Source organism: Acanthisitta chloris, unplaced genomic scaffold (assembly GCF_000695815.1).
Source record: "Acanthisitta chloris isolate BGI_N310 unplaced genomic scaffold, ASM69581v1 scaffold25860, whole genome shotgun sequence".
NCBI lineage: Eukaryota > Metazoa > Chordata > Aves > Passeriformes > Acanthisittidae > Acanthisitta > Acanthisitta chloris.
The window spans coordinates 31,720-45,360 of NW_008652733.1; positions in this window are offsets into that span (position 1 = coordinate 31,720).

The window sequence follows — 13,641 nt, forward strand, 5'->3', positions numbered from 1 at the left end:
GGTCTCCCTTCAGTCTCCCGTTTTCCATGAGGAAAGATTGCTCAAGTGCAGCCATTACAGAAGAAACCAGGTCCTGCCTTCCAGCCCCAAAACTGGTAGCCTTACTCAGGTTTAAACAATTCAAGAGCTCCTAGAAAAAAAGGCCAAGGTGTCTGCAGAGGAAAGGACAGGGAAGGTCAGAGCAGGAGTGCCAAGGGGATGTGACTGCTGCATCTTTAATCCAGAGGCAAAACACTGCTCTGCACACAGGGCCCTGCTAAAGCCCAGCCTCAGGCACTGCAGGGCCCTCTGGGCCTTCCTACCCAATGTGCAGGTATGTAAATGCATTGGAAATGGCATTGGAGCTTCAGTCTGGGATGGCTTCTTGCCTCCTTGGAGCAAAGGCAAGTGGGAAGTAGCTGGGACATTACCCTTCCCTCAATCCCTTCCTCCCAGCCACTCCTTCCACACTGCCAACCTCTCTCAAACTCTGATAGTGCCATAACTTGAGATGTCTTCTCCCAGGGTGTTGGGAATCCACATCACTGGGGATGAGGGAGCAAGAACTGGGGGAATGATTCCAAAACACCAGGATGCTGCTCAGCAGGCACGGGCAGGAGGTCAGCCCATGAGCCTGGGGCTGTCCAGTGGACCAGACTCCCCGGAGATGTTCTCAGAGAATTTTTCAGATGTTTTTGCCTCCAGAAATGGCCACAGTTTGAAGCAAAAAAAAAGGAGGTTGTAGCCAGGTGGAGGTTGGTCTCTTCTCCCAGGTAACAGGTGACAGGATAAAAGGAAACAGCCTAGAATTGTGCCAGGGGGGATTTAGGCTGGATATTAGGGAAAAATAGTTCACAGAAAGGGTGGTCAAGCACTGGCACAGCTGCCCAAGACAGTGGTGAAGTTACCATCCCTAGAAGTGTTCAAAAGCATACAGATGTGCTTGGGGACATGGCAGTGCTGAGGGAATGGCTGGACTCAATGTTCTGGAGGGCTTTTCCAGCCTTAATGATTCCATGATTCTATGATAATTTCCAAAAGGAAATCGTGCCCTTGGTGGCACAGCCACTGGCTCTGAGGTCAGACTTGGGCTCCATTTCCATGGGATCAGCTCCTTTGGGATGGACTCAGGGCAGCAATCCATGAAGGTGTGAATGGAGCTGAATATGGGAAAGAAGGTTCTTTTCAGGAGACACCAACCTACCCTCAGTGCCAGAGCACTGATGTGTATATACACCGTGCTGTGCCAGCTGAGACAATCTGAATGGTGACTGCACAGAGACTTACAGCTACTGCCCAGCACCAGGGTGGAAAAGGGGAATGGGCCCAAGATAGAGAAAAAACAAAACTAAAAAAACTGAGTCACAAAGCCACTTCTGTGAAAATCCACCCTGTGTCGGGAAGGAAAGGTAGGGCAGGGAGTGCTGAAGCTGTGCTGAGCTGCAGAGGTGCAGGACAAGCTCCTGCACAACCCTGGGGAGCAGCAAGGGGCTCAGTGCAGAGGCAGGAGATGGGAACGCCAGCGCAAGCTCTGCTGCTGCCATGAGGAGATGAGCCCTCCAGACAGCCACGGGAGCAGTTTTGTTGCTGATTGTTTTTACAAGGGCTTAGGCTAGGTTGGTCATTAATATTAATGGCTGTGTAAATTATGCACACTGTGCATTTGCATGAAGCATCCCCCAGTGATGCTCCCTCGCTGTCAGGCAGCCTCCCCCGAGCACCAGCACACCAGCAGCACCAGCAGCCTGCGCTGAGCTGGGGCTGCACGTCCAAGTGCTTTGTTCTAATAAGAAAACAAAACTCAAAGCAAACATGCAAACAGCCTGGACTGGGGAACCACTCCCTCCCTGCCAACAAAGCACAGTCAGACAGGAGGGGCAAACAGCACCATCACCTTCCTGCATGTGACAGAGGAGCCAAAGGGTCCCTCTACCATAGAATGGTTTGGGTTGGAAGACACCTTAGAAGTCATCTTATTCCAACCTTCTGCCATGGGCAGGGACACCTTCCACTGGACCAGGTTGCTCCAAGCCCTGTCCAACCTGGCCTGGAACACTGCCAGGGAAGGCGCAGCCATGGCCACACTGGGCAATCTGTGTTGAGGATCCCAGAGCTGGATGCAATACTTCAGGTGGGCTCTCACAAGAGCAGGGTAGACCAGGTGAAGAGTAAAGGAAAGGGCCACCTTCTGACCACCCATCCCCTCCCCAGGAAAGATCAATCTGTAGCCCTGACCTAGAGACAATAATCCTATCTCAGCCTACATCTAGTCCTCCCTATCTCCTTCCCACATCTCTCTAGTTTTTGCTCATGAGATGCTTTCCTTCTTGAATTCTGCTCCTGTCACTTGTTACTGCTGTATGAGCCCAAATCACATCATCATATCATTACATTACCGAGCTGTGTGCCTGATTTTCTGGTACACTGTGTCCTCGTTGGGAGGCAGCTCTGTGCAGCTCAGCGCTTCATTCACAATGAGCCAGGGAAATCACATCGCCGTGAGCAAAGCAACACTCATCTCCATCATCTGCCGCGTGCTCCACAGCACCCTGCACAGCACTGTGGAGTTTATATGGCCCCACACACAGATTTCCTGTGGGCAGAGCTCTGGGTGCTGCTCCCCTGCTGCATGTCTGACACCCCACAGCACAGCCTCATCCCGAGATAGCAGGGCTGTGCTGCCGAGCAGCAAAGGGAACTCCACTCCTTCCCTTCACTCTTTCGGTCATGTCCCTGAGGAGCACCTGTGAGGGACGATATAGCCATGGAATCACTGAGGTTGGAAAAGCCCTCTAAGATCATTAAGGCCAATCATTCCTCCAGGACTGCCAATGCCACCACTAACCACATCCCCAAGTGCCACATTTTTTAAATCCCTCCAGGGATGGTGACTCCACCACTGCCTTGGGCAGCTATTCTAGTGCTTGTCCACCCTTTCCATGAAGAAATTTTTCCCTAACGTCCAACCTAAACCTTCCCTGGCAGTTTGAGGCTGCCAGTATCAGGACACACTATATAGACAGCAAAACATCACTGGGGCACCCCACTGTCCCCTGCACACACAGGGCCACACTGCCCACCCTGCCAGGTGGTCAGGGCACCACATCCAGGGCCCTGAAGCTCCCTCCTTGCCTAACCTGTGATGAGGATGGAGGCACAGACAGAAAGGACTTCACAGCTGAGGAACTTCAGTGTCAGTGCTGAGTGAGAAGGACCGTGACAGGAGCCACATCCTGTCCTTCACCACACCCCAAACCCCCAGAGAGGTGCCAAGTGCCACACTTGGAGCACAATCCCTTTAGCCAAGAAACAGTCTCCAGTCTCAGCACCATTGCTGCAAATGCTCTGTGCAGGTGTCTGTGGCAAAGGATATTGAGATGAATAAGAAGCAGAATATGCAAAGAAGAAAGAGAAGACCCTCGTGTGGGACTGAGGTATCCATAAGGAGCTGTTCAGTCCCCAGAGGACAAGCCACCTTTCAGACACAGCCCCCCTGTTCCTCCTGCTGCCCTGAGCACAGTGACAAGGACTCACACTGCCACCTCCAAACCCACAGACACCCCCACCATGGCCCACAGCATGAGAATGAGGCAGATGTTGCACATCCCTGGCCAGCCATGTTTGGGGAGTTTCCTCTGCCAGGGGTTGCAGATATTTGCCCTTCTCCTTCATAGTTCTGGTCCTTACAACATCCTGTGAGAAGCTGCTTCACAAGCAAATTGGGTGCTGGTGGAAGGATGCTTCACGGTCATCAGGCACTTCCCAGCAGCTCAGGGGAAGCTGTCCCAGGTCCCACCTGTCCTCCACATCTCTCTGGGTTCTCAGAGAGGTGTTCAGCAGTGTTTTTTGTACCTGAGACATGGGCACACCCCGAACATCACCTCACGCAGTGTCACTGCCCTGTCACTGCAGAGCAGGTGCAGGACACTGGGGGCCCTGGACATGTGGGCTGAGAAGGACACAGACTGACAGCACCAAGGAAGGGGGAAAGCACTGGCAGGACCAGGTGGGTTACCTAGCCAGGTGTGGTCATGAGAGCTCCTGGAGGAACCACAGCCACCCAGAGCTGAAATCTTGAGATTCCTTGCAGGCCATGGAGGAGAGCTGTCCCAGCAGCCCAGCACAAGGACAAGGGGTCAGGGAGCCCTGGTCTTGCCCCATGGTGGACAGGCCAGCAGAGCTCCTCCAGCAGCGGTGACAGCCCTGCCCACGGTCCCCAGGCAGGAGGAATGAGTCAGTGCACGAAGGCCACTCATGCATGGTGTGGGTGGAGCAAAGCTGCAATTTCTTCCCCAGTAGATTACACTCCTTGTAAAGTCCTTTTTATTGTTTTCTTCTTATGGAGCACAGCAATTACTTGCTCCTCAACTCCCCCACACCTAGGGCTGCGACACGTGGGCAGGGACACTCATCTCCCCTCCCACTGTGCCAGGCAGGCAGCACAGCACCCAGCCAGGGCCAGGAGCTGCTCCTGGGACCCAAGTGACACCGAGGAGTCAGGACTCGACCAAGAGCCTCCCCCCTTGGCCGCAAGGCGCCCCCAGTGCCAGCCCAGTCCTGAGTGGGGCACAGGGCAGTGTGGCAGGTAGAGGGTAGCAGTGTTGCCCCAACAGTGGATGCAGCTTGGCTGGGGTGTGGGTGGGAGAGAAGCAGGAGAAGTGAGAGGATGTTTGCAGAAGCCTTAGGGCTCCTCCTGGCTCTGTCACACTGTGCAGGCTGAGAGCAAGCTGAGATCATGTCATCCAGTTTCCTCAGTGAAATGTAATTCACTGTCAGCTCCAGACGAATAGAGCTTTTGGTGCTTGGGACACACCACAACACTTGGCAGAATCAGCTGCAAACCCACCTAACAGAGCCCCTCACAGCTGGGGCCAGCTCATGGCCCATAAAGTCCTCACCCGTCCTGCAGAGCCCCAGTCCTACCCCTGCAGGGTCCCAGTCCTACCCCTGCAGGGCTGGTCACCTCCTCCTCCTGCCCTGCCAGAGCTGCATCCTGCCCTGCCTCGGCCAGTGCACAGGAACAGGTAAATCAATGGACATGCTGTGAAGGCACTGGCTGCAGGGCTGTCAGATGCAGCCCTGGTCCCAGGCTGTGCTGTCCTTTGGAAAGGAGACAGGGCTGAGGACAGGACCCAGCTCACACCACTCAAATATTAGAGCTGGCTTCGGTCAGCATCACAAGAGTGCAGGGCTCCTCTGTGAGCAGCTCCAGGCCCTGCTGTGAGAGAACAGAAAATCCAACAGATGCTGTCCAGGAGGAAAACAGAACCACTCAAGGAAAGGTGACCTCAAGGAAAAGCTCCTCCTGTTTCCCTCTATCTACATGAGCTCTCCTTGCTTGGAAGGACAGAGGGAAGGATTATTTCCTGTAGTCTTCACAGCACAGGGCAGCTGCCCTGGGAGGGACAAGCAGAGCACTACCCAGGGCCTCTGCTGCCCACTCAAAGGGTGACAGCCTCAGAAGGGCACGGGGAAGCACCAATGTCCCTGTGTGCTGCCAGGGCAACCAGTACAGCCTGCAGGACAGATGGGCTGTTCCTGTTTTTGCATCCATCTCCTCTGCAGCACACAGTGGAGTTCAGGGCAACATCAAGATGCCCAGGGCTGCCCTCGGGCAGGTCACTCCTTCCACACATTACCCTCCAGCTCAGGAGCACATCCAGCTGCAAGGGCTGGGAGAGGGATGTCCCTTTGGCTCTTCCCCAGCCCTGGCAGAGCTGCACACACAGCAGCACAGGCTTCCAGCGCACCCCATCCTGCTGTCCTTTGGGGGAAATCCTGTGACTCTAAGTCATCTTCCCACCAGCACCTTTCCAGTCCCTCACTGTAGAACTGGGACCTCCCACAGGCTACATCCCTGCTGTGAGCTGCACAAACCTTTCCCTGGGTCTGGCCACTTGCAGCCCTGGAGCTGAGCTCTTCACTGCTTGGACAGTCCCAGCACATTACAGGGAGGAAGAGCTGTGGGGGTGCAGGCAGAGATTGTCTCCCTCTGCCCCATCTCCCCACCCCACAGCTTGGTCAGATTTTGCTGTCTTTCCTCACATCAAACACAACCTGCCTTGCTTGCCCGAATCATATGGTCCATCCTACCTGCAGCACCCCTCACCTTATCCAAACAGCTCCCAAAACTGCCTTTCTTGAGTCTTCCTGCCAAATCCAAGCAAGCATTCACATTCCATTTCCTAAAAGCTGCTACTGACCCACCTCCCAAGGACACAAGCCACCACTTGCACAGGGGAAAGTCTTCAGAGCAAACCTTTGCTTTCCTTCCCAGATCTCCAGGGATTCAACCAGCACAGTGCTCTCCTGGAGATCTCACCACATCTTTTCTTGGTCTGCTGGTGCCACACAGGGACTCCAAAGATGTGAGGGAGCAAACTACTTCCAGCACCTTCTCAGCCCAGCCTGTGGCCCCTCCAGTCCTCAGCATCTCTACACCTTCTTCACACCTGTAATGTGTGCCAGGTCTGATCAGTGCTCTTATCCATAGAAAACGAGCCTGGGCACAGCCTCCATCCCTGGCTTTGACTCTGAAGTTTCTTTGGGACAAAGAGCACTTCCACTGATGCTGTGGCACTACCCCACCACCTTGGGAACTTTGCTTACACATCTATATCCCATCACACAGGACAGGTTCCTGTCACACCTCATGTTCCAGGTCTGTGCAGTCACCACACCAAGCAGTGTGGTCAAGGGCAGGTACCTTGGGCACTCACCCACCCACCCACTCATCCCCATTCCCTTCAGGAAGCAACTAGGCTACGGAGGCAGGAAAGGCATGTAGAGCTCTCCACCACTGCATCTCCCCATCGATTCACAGGAGAGGCTGGGATAAGGAAAAAGGAAAATCAGTGGGGTGAGGACAGGCAGAAACAGCTTTAAACCCTGGACACAGGCACAGGATGTCAGTGAACAACAGTCATCAGGCAGCAGCTGAGCAGGAAATCCTTGACTCTTCCCTCACCTCCACCACCTGCAGGACAAGCATAGCTGCTGCTGCCTTCACTTCATGCCCACAAGCCTTTGACATGAGCTCCACAGGCAGGGCAGTACAGGCCCTGTCCCAGCAGCCAGGCTGGATTGCAGCAACCGGTCCTCTCTCCCCAAACAAAGCACCTTCACTGCCTTGCAGCAGTGCTCTGACTTCTGGGACATCCTCAGGACATCAACACCCAGCCCCAGCCCCACTCGCTCCTTCCTCTGTGGAGCACTTTACACCTGCTTTACACCAGTGCCCAGTCAGCACATTTGGTGTACAACCAGAGGACTCAGGGCTGGCTGCAGCCCCAGAGCCCTTTCCTGCTGCTCTCCTGCCCTGCAAGAGCAGCAACCACAGAGCCTTGGCTCCCCCATCACCCACCATGTGGCAAGAGGGAGAGAGAAGGTTCTGAGGGGCACTGGCAGGAACCAGAAGAAGCAAAGCCCAAACCCACCTGGCTGTTCAGTACCTGGCACAGGTAGAGACAGCCAAAAGATGCTTTTACTGAGTGGTGATATGAGAGGCACATGATAAAAAAAAAAAGGTTTACTGCTGGCATGAGACAAAACCTGCTGTCTCCTTCCAGTCCTGAATCATGGGAAAACCGATGGAGTTAAGTCTGATTAGGGCTGGACTAGAAGCCCTGGCACAATCAGAGGAGTTGCCTGATCTTTCAAAGTACTACTAAATGTTTTGTCACTGAAGAAGCAAAGGAAGAAGGAGAAAAAAATATAAATCAAAGTAATGTTTTCTTTGGGAGGCTAAAAAAATCCTTGCAGGGAATGATGGATAATAAGGAAGGTGGAACATCTTCTTGCTAATGCAGGAGAACTCTTGACCTACCCAATTCTGCTGAGGAATGAAATCAGTGAGAGTCCCAGAAGGAACATTAGATCACACTGGTTTTTGTTCTTGTTAAGAAAATAAGCCCATTAACTGAACACACTTGGGCAGTGTGAAGTTTCAGCAGTGAAGAGCACGCACAGCCCTCCCCAGTGAGCTCATGCTAATGAAGTAAAGCCATTAGAGACCCTGAGTGACCAAACAGCACAGCTGTGTAGACGTGTTTAACCAGTCCCTGCTGCACTGGCTGCACATGGGAGGTCTCTCGGAAAACTGTAAAGCTCAGCAGACTCTCAAGTGATGCTTTTTAAATCCTGAAGAGGCTTTTGGAAAAAAAAAAAAAAAGCCACCACAAAAATACACCCTGACAAGAGTCTGTGCTTCACACAAATGGAAGAATTGAGCCCAAGGGACCACCCAACACTTCTGCCTGACTCCTCCTCTCCCCAGTTGCTGCAAGGTTTGCCAGCTCATCCCCACTCCATCCCCTCCTGCCCAGGGACCAGGAATTCACTTCGGCAAGATGTGTGGATCCTACAGAGGTGCTGAGGTGCATGGTGCAGCCAGGGGCTCCTGCAGCCAGGGCTGGGCTGTACCCTGGGTCACTGCACCCCATGTCACTGCCCTGCTCTGCACCCCCTCACCACAGCCACCCCCATCAGCACAGCAGCTGACTGTGGCCCAGCTCAGGCTCCCCTTGGTGCACATGTGGGCTCAGGTCACCCACCATCTGACATGTTTGAGCAGCTCACAGCAGCCTGAAGAGCACTAAAACCTACACAGAGAAGGCTCAGGCAGCGCTGAGTGAATACATTAATGCAGTCACAGAAAATTCTCCTGGAAACCTTAGTAAAGAACAATTCATTTCCTGGTACTGGGAACAGTCAAACCCTGCTTGGAGAGCACAGCCACCCCCGATCATGTGTGAAGCATCAGCTTTCAGCTAGTATGTCCAGTACAGCCTGGGATGTGTCCCAGCATTCAGGGATGAGGCAGCACTCCCTGCTATAAAGAGTCCTTTGGACTGCCTGGAGCAGCACTGCCTCCAGCTAGCTGCATTAGTCAGGCAGGAGCATTCCCTGCTGCCGAGTACTTTAAACACACAGATGGATCAGGAACACAAAGTTGTTCATGTAGCACAGATGCAGAAAGTCCAACATCCACTGCCAAACCTGTGAGGATGGAGCCACCCAGAGGTCCATTTCTTGCTCTGAAACCCCTGCTCAGTGCAGGAGCAGCTTTCCTTCTCTGCAAGGAGCAACTTGCTCCACCCAACCAAACTGAACAGTAAAGCTGGTTTGAAGCACCCCATGAAGCCTGTGCTGCTTCTGCCAGCAATGCTCTTCATGGGAACATTGCTGAAAAGGCAGAGCAAGAGGGCCCTCCCTGCCAGAAGGCAAGTCAAGGTGTTTTGGGGAAAGCAGTAAAATCTCCCACCATTAACAGCTCTCCTCCTGGAACATTAACTCACAGGCTTCTTCCCTGGTCAGAGAAGTGATGGGCTATGTTCACAGTCAGGTCAGAGTCCCACAAGTCACTGCATCCTTGCTGACCTTCCACCTGCAGGATTAGCTTGGGGCAACTGACTCCTGGAAACCAATTAATGGGAACTCCCACTGTTTAGAATCCCAGAATGGTTTGGGTTGGAAGGGACTTTAACTCTCATCTCATTTCTTTCCCTTGCATGGGCAGGGACACCTTCCACTAGCTCAGGTTGCTCCAAGCCCCATCCAACCTGGCCTGGAACACTCCCAGGGCTGAGGCAGCCACAGATGCTCTGGGCAACCTGTGCCAGTGCCTCAGCACCCCACAGGGAAGAATTCCTTCCCAATATCCCATCTCACTCTGCTCTGGGGCAGTGGGAAGCCATTCCCCCTTGTCCTGGCACTACAGGCCTTTGTTTAAAACATAATTTCATTAAAGGGAAAAAAGAAGGAAAAAACCAAGACTGGATGAAACAGGTCAGATTCTCAAGGAAATTCCTGACCCTTGGAAATCCTTTCCCAACACATACAGCCACCTCTTGGCTTGCTCAAGAGCAAGAAGAATCCCAAATTCTGTCCAGTCCAAAGAAACAGCTCTTGTTTCCTGTGACACCCAATACCTCCACAGCAAGGACAAACCCATGCCTGCTTCACTGCTGGGAGGGGATGTCTTTTCCAAACCCAGCATTTCCAATACTAACATCTCAACATCTCTTTTTTTCAACCCTCAGCAGCCTCCTTTGAGCCCACAGCTATCCCTGGGTTAAGCCTTCCCAGATGCTGCAGGCTCTTCCTCACACAGCTGCTCCCCAGCTGAGAGAGGAATCAGGGCTGTTTGAAGATAAACCAGTGACAACTTCCTTTTATTTATTTATTTAGAAATACCTTTAAGCTTGAAACTCACCATCTGTATTAGGGTTTAAATTGACTGTAATGTATAAAAATCACAGCAGTTTCCTTCACGCTGCCTGTTGTGTGCAGGCACAGCCCTCAGAGCAGGGGAGGAGAAGCAGCTTTTGCTCTTAAAATCAACCTCTTTCAAAATAAATGTGACTAAACCTGCCTTTGGGGGAAAAAAAAGAGTCAAAAATGCTGAAACCTGTGCACAGGATAGAACGACATCCCCTTGTGGAGAGCCCCTGGCAATCTCCAGTCCCAATCTCCAGCCCAGGGGTTGGAGGAGCTCCAGGCTCTCTGCACCTCAGCTCCCCACTCCCTGCTCAAGGCCTACACTTTTCAGCATTCCTCCTGTACAAATACCAGCTGATTCCCTGCATTATTTAATGACTATGGTGGGAAGAGACATAATTTGCACAGGCAGAAGCAGTAAGTGAATTGCAGAGGGACACTGCAGGAGCACTCCAGCTGCTGGCACCTTGCTTAAAGCACAGCCTTGCCTGGCACCTCTGAGAGTGACTGAGCTGCACCTCCCTCGCAGAGAGGGGAATCATTCCAGTGTTATGGCTTCAGGGATCTGAAGTCTGGGAAACTTCTCTGCATGTCAGTTAAGTATCCCATTTGCTCCGTGCAGGACTAGGGACTGCTGCCTGCAGCGAGACCACTGACACTGCCCTGGGGATGGAGGCACGAGAGAAGGGAACCCTCTGGCTGTTTCCCTCTCCCTCTCCCTTCTTGCCTGCCCCAAGCTGAGACCTGGCAGGGGCTGCCCTGGCTTGCAACCATGCCATGTCCATGAGCACAACCTTTTACTTTCAAATCCATGGAGCCCCTCAAGCTGTGGCAGGGAAGTGCCACTGGAGCCCGACCTCAGCTCAGGGGGGACAGAAGGGGACAAGGTGTAGACCTGGCACCTCACCTGTGGGACCCACTGCTGCTGCAGCTCCTTCCTCATGAACACCCAGAGCCTGCTGAGCAGGCTGACACAGACCCCCTGGGCACCCCAAGGCACCCAAAGCAGTGACTCTGACAGCCTACAGGAAAAATATGGATTTTTCCCCCTATTGATTAACCCATTTGGAGTTCATTTGCATTGAGGTTGCCTTGCAGCTCATTTGTGCTCTCCTAATGAGGCCTCTGCACAGTCAATGCCTCCTGTGCTTTAATTACAGGCTCCAGCACAGCTCATGCTCTATGGAGCATCCCCCACCTCTGCCCCAGCTCCACTTTAGGGGCTGTACAACACTTGTCTCCATGGGACAGGCTCCAGCACTCCCAAATCCCAGTCCTGCCCAGCCCACAGCAGGACAGGAGGTACAGTTTTGGTGGGGAGCAGAACTGGCTGTGGAATAGCTGAGCACACTGGGCAGGACACTCCAGCCCATCCCTTTGCCAGTGACAGGGCTGCAGCACACGCCACTGCTGTAGCTCTGTTTGACAGTGAACAGCAATACTGTGGCAGATGATTTCCTTTCTTAGGGAAAGGAATCAAGGCATTCCACTCCATCTTTTTCCATATTCCAGGAGCTTGGTGCCAGCCACTCCATCTGCAGCAGCTGGTACAGGCTATGTCCAGCTGCCAAAGCAGGAGCAGAAATAAACATTGCTCCAAACAAAGGTGGTGTGTGTCCAAGAGACCCTGAGACACCTCTCCTGCCTGGCAGTTGTTAGAGGCACAAATGGGTATCTACCATGTTATTTCTGGATTAGAAAAACAAGGGTATAGTAGCAACAAACACCTGAAAAACCTGATAAAACCAGAAGATGACTTGAACTGAATCAAGATGCAGACAGACAGGGTCACCACAGGAGAACACTGAGCAAAGAACCAAAAATTCGACTTACCATTACGCAGCAAAAGCGAAAGCCCCGAGGAAGAGTTGCTGGTTCAAATAATAATTATCCCTGAGCTTGCTTCAGATTTTAAAGCACTGCACTAACAAGCTATTGACCACTTTGTACACCTTCCCACCTGCTCCCTTTCATCCTTAGTTTGCATGTGGAGGGCAAGAACCTCTGGGTAACAGCTAACACCACATGACCTCGGTGCTGTTTGAGTTCTGCAGGCATTGCTGTCACGGGAGTCAGAGCACTGGTGAGAGCTGCCACAAACCCAATCTCAGCAGCACTACTGTGCTGAGGATCTTCCCCAGTGCCATGATGGAGTCAGAGGCACCAATCCCCCCAAACAAAGACAGGAGAGGTCTGGCTGCTGCTTTCCAGTGGGCAGGGAGTGGGGGAAATCATGGGCAAAGCCACATGAATAATCAGAGTAAGATGTGCCATCTCTCTTCCCAACAAAACAACAGAGTAGTGCAATACTGGGACAGGAAGGCAACTTCCTACAGCCTCAGGCAGCACGTTCCATGTTTTTTAATTTGCAGGGTCTATGTAAACAAGAAGCAACTCTCCTTGGTGTGCAGCAGGACAACACGGAGGCTCCACGCTGGGTAACTGTTACTGAGACTGAAAACTCTGGTTTGGCCAATGTCACAGTTTCATAGTATGTTAAGGGGTTTGAATGGGCCTTAGACATCATCTAGTCCACATCCAACCTGGGCAACCTGTGCCAGTGTCTCACCACCCTCACAGGAAAGAATTTCTTCCTAAAATCTCATCTAAATTTCCCCCTTTCAATTATCCCCATTACTCCTCGTCCTGCCACTGCACTTCCCAACCAAGAGTCCTTCTGCAGCTTCCCTGGAGCCCCTTCAGCTCCTGGCAGTTTGCTCTGAGGTCTCCACACAACCTTCTCTTCTCCAGGCTGAACAGCCCAAACTCTCTCAGCCTGTCCTCGTAGGGAAGGTGGTCCAGTGCTCTGATCAGTTTTGTGGCCTCCTCTGAACTTGCTCCAACAGTTCCTTGTCCTTCTTATGTTGTGTCACTGATCCTGTGGGGACAGCAAAAAGGAATGGAAGAGCAGTTTTGGGGGTTGAGTACTCTCCCTCTGGACTTTGCACAGTGAATGCAGGTGCAGTGCAGCTTTGGGGGTACGCAGTGGCCAGCACGTGCCACCGCTGACTCCCAAGGGATCAGCCTCACGTGGGGCTAAGCAGGGCCCTTGCTCCCAGCCACTCTGCAGTGAAAGCAGGGCAGGAATGGTGCTGAGCTGCCTGGCTGGCACAGCTCTGGCAGCTGGACAACTCTCCACAGAAGCAGGAGGCTGATGTACCTCATGCTTCAGTGCCACTGCACAACACAGGGAAAGCTGCTTGTCCTGACCCGAATTCAGTACTGAATCAGAGCTGCAAACACATCACAAATTACACTTCATTAGCTTGCAGTAATGTGTATTTACACACACACAATCTCTCTTTTGCTTTCAGATAACGATATTCATCTCAGCTGGAGGCAGGGGCAGCATTATCATCACCAGAGCTGACCTGGGGCTATGGAAAGGCAAGAAAATCTTCCTTCTATTACATGTTGCCACTTGCCTTTTATACTCCCCTTCCT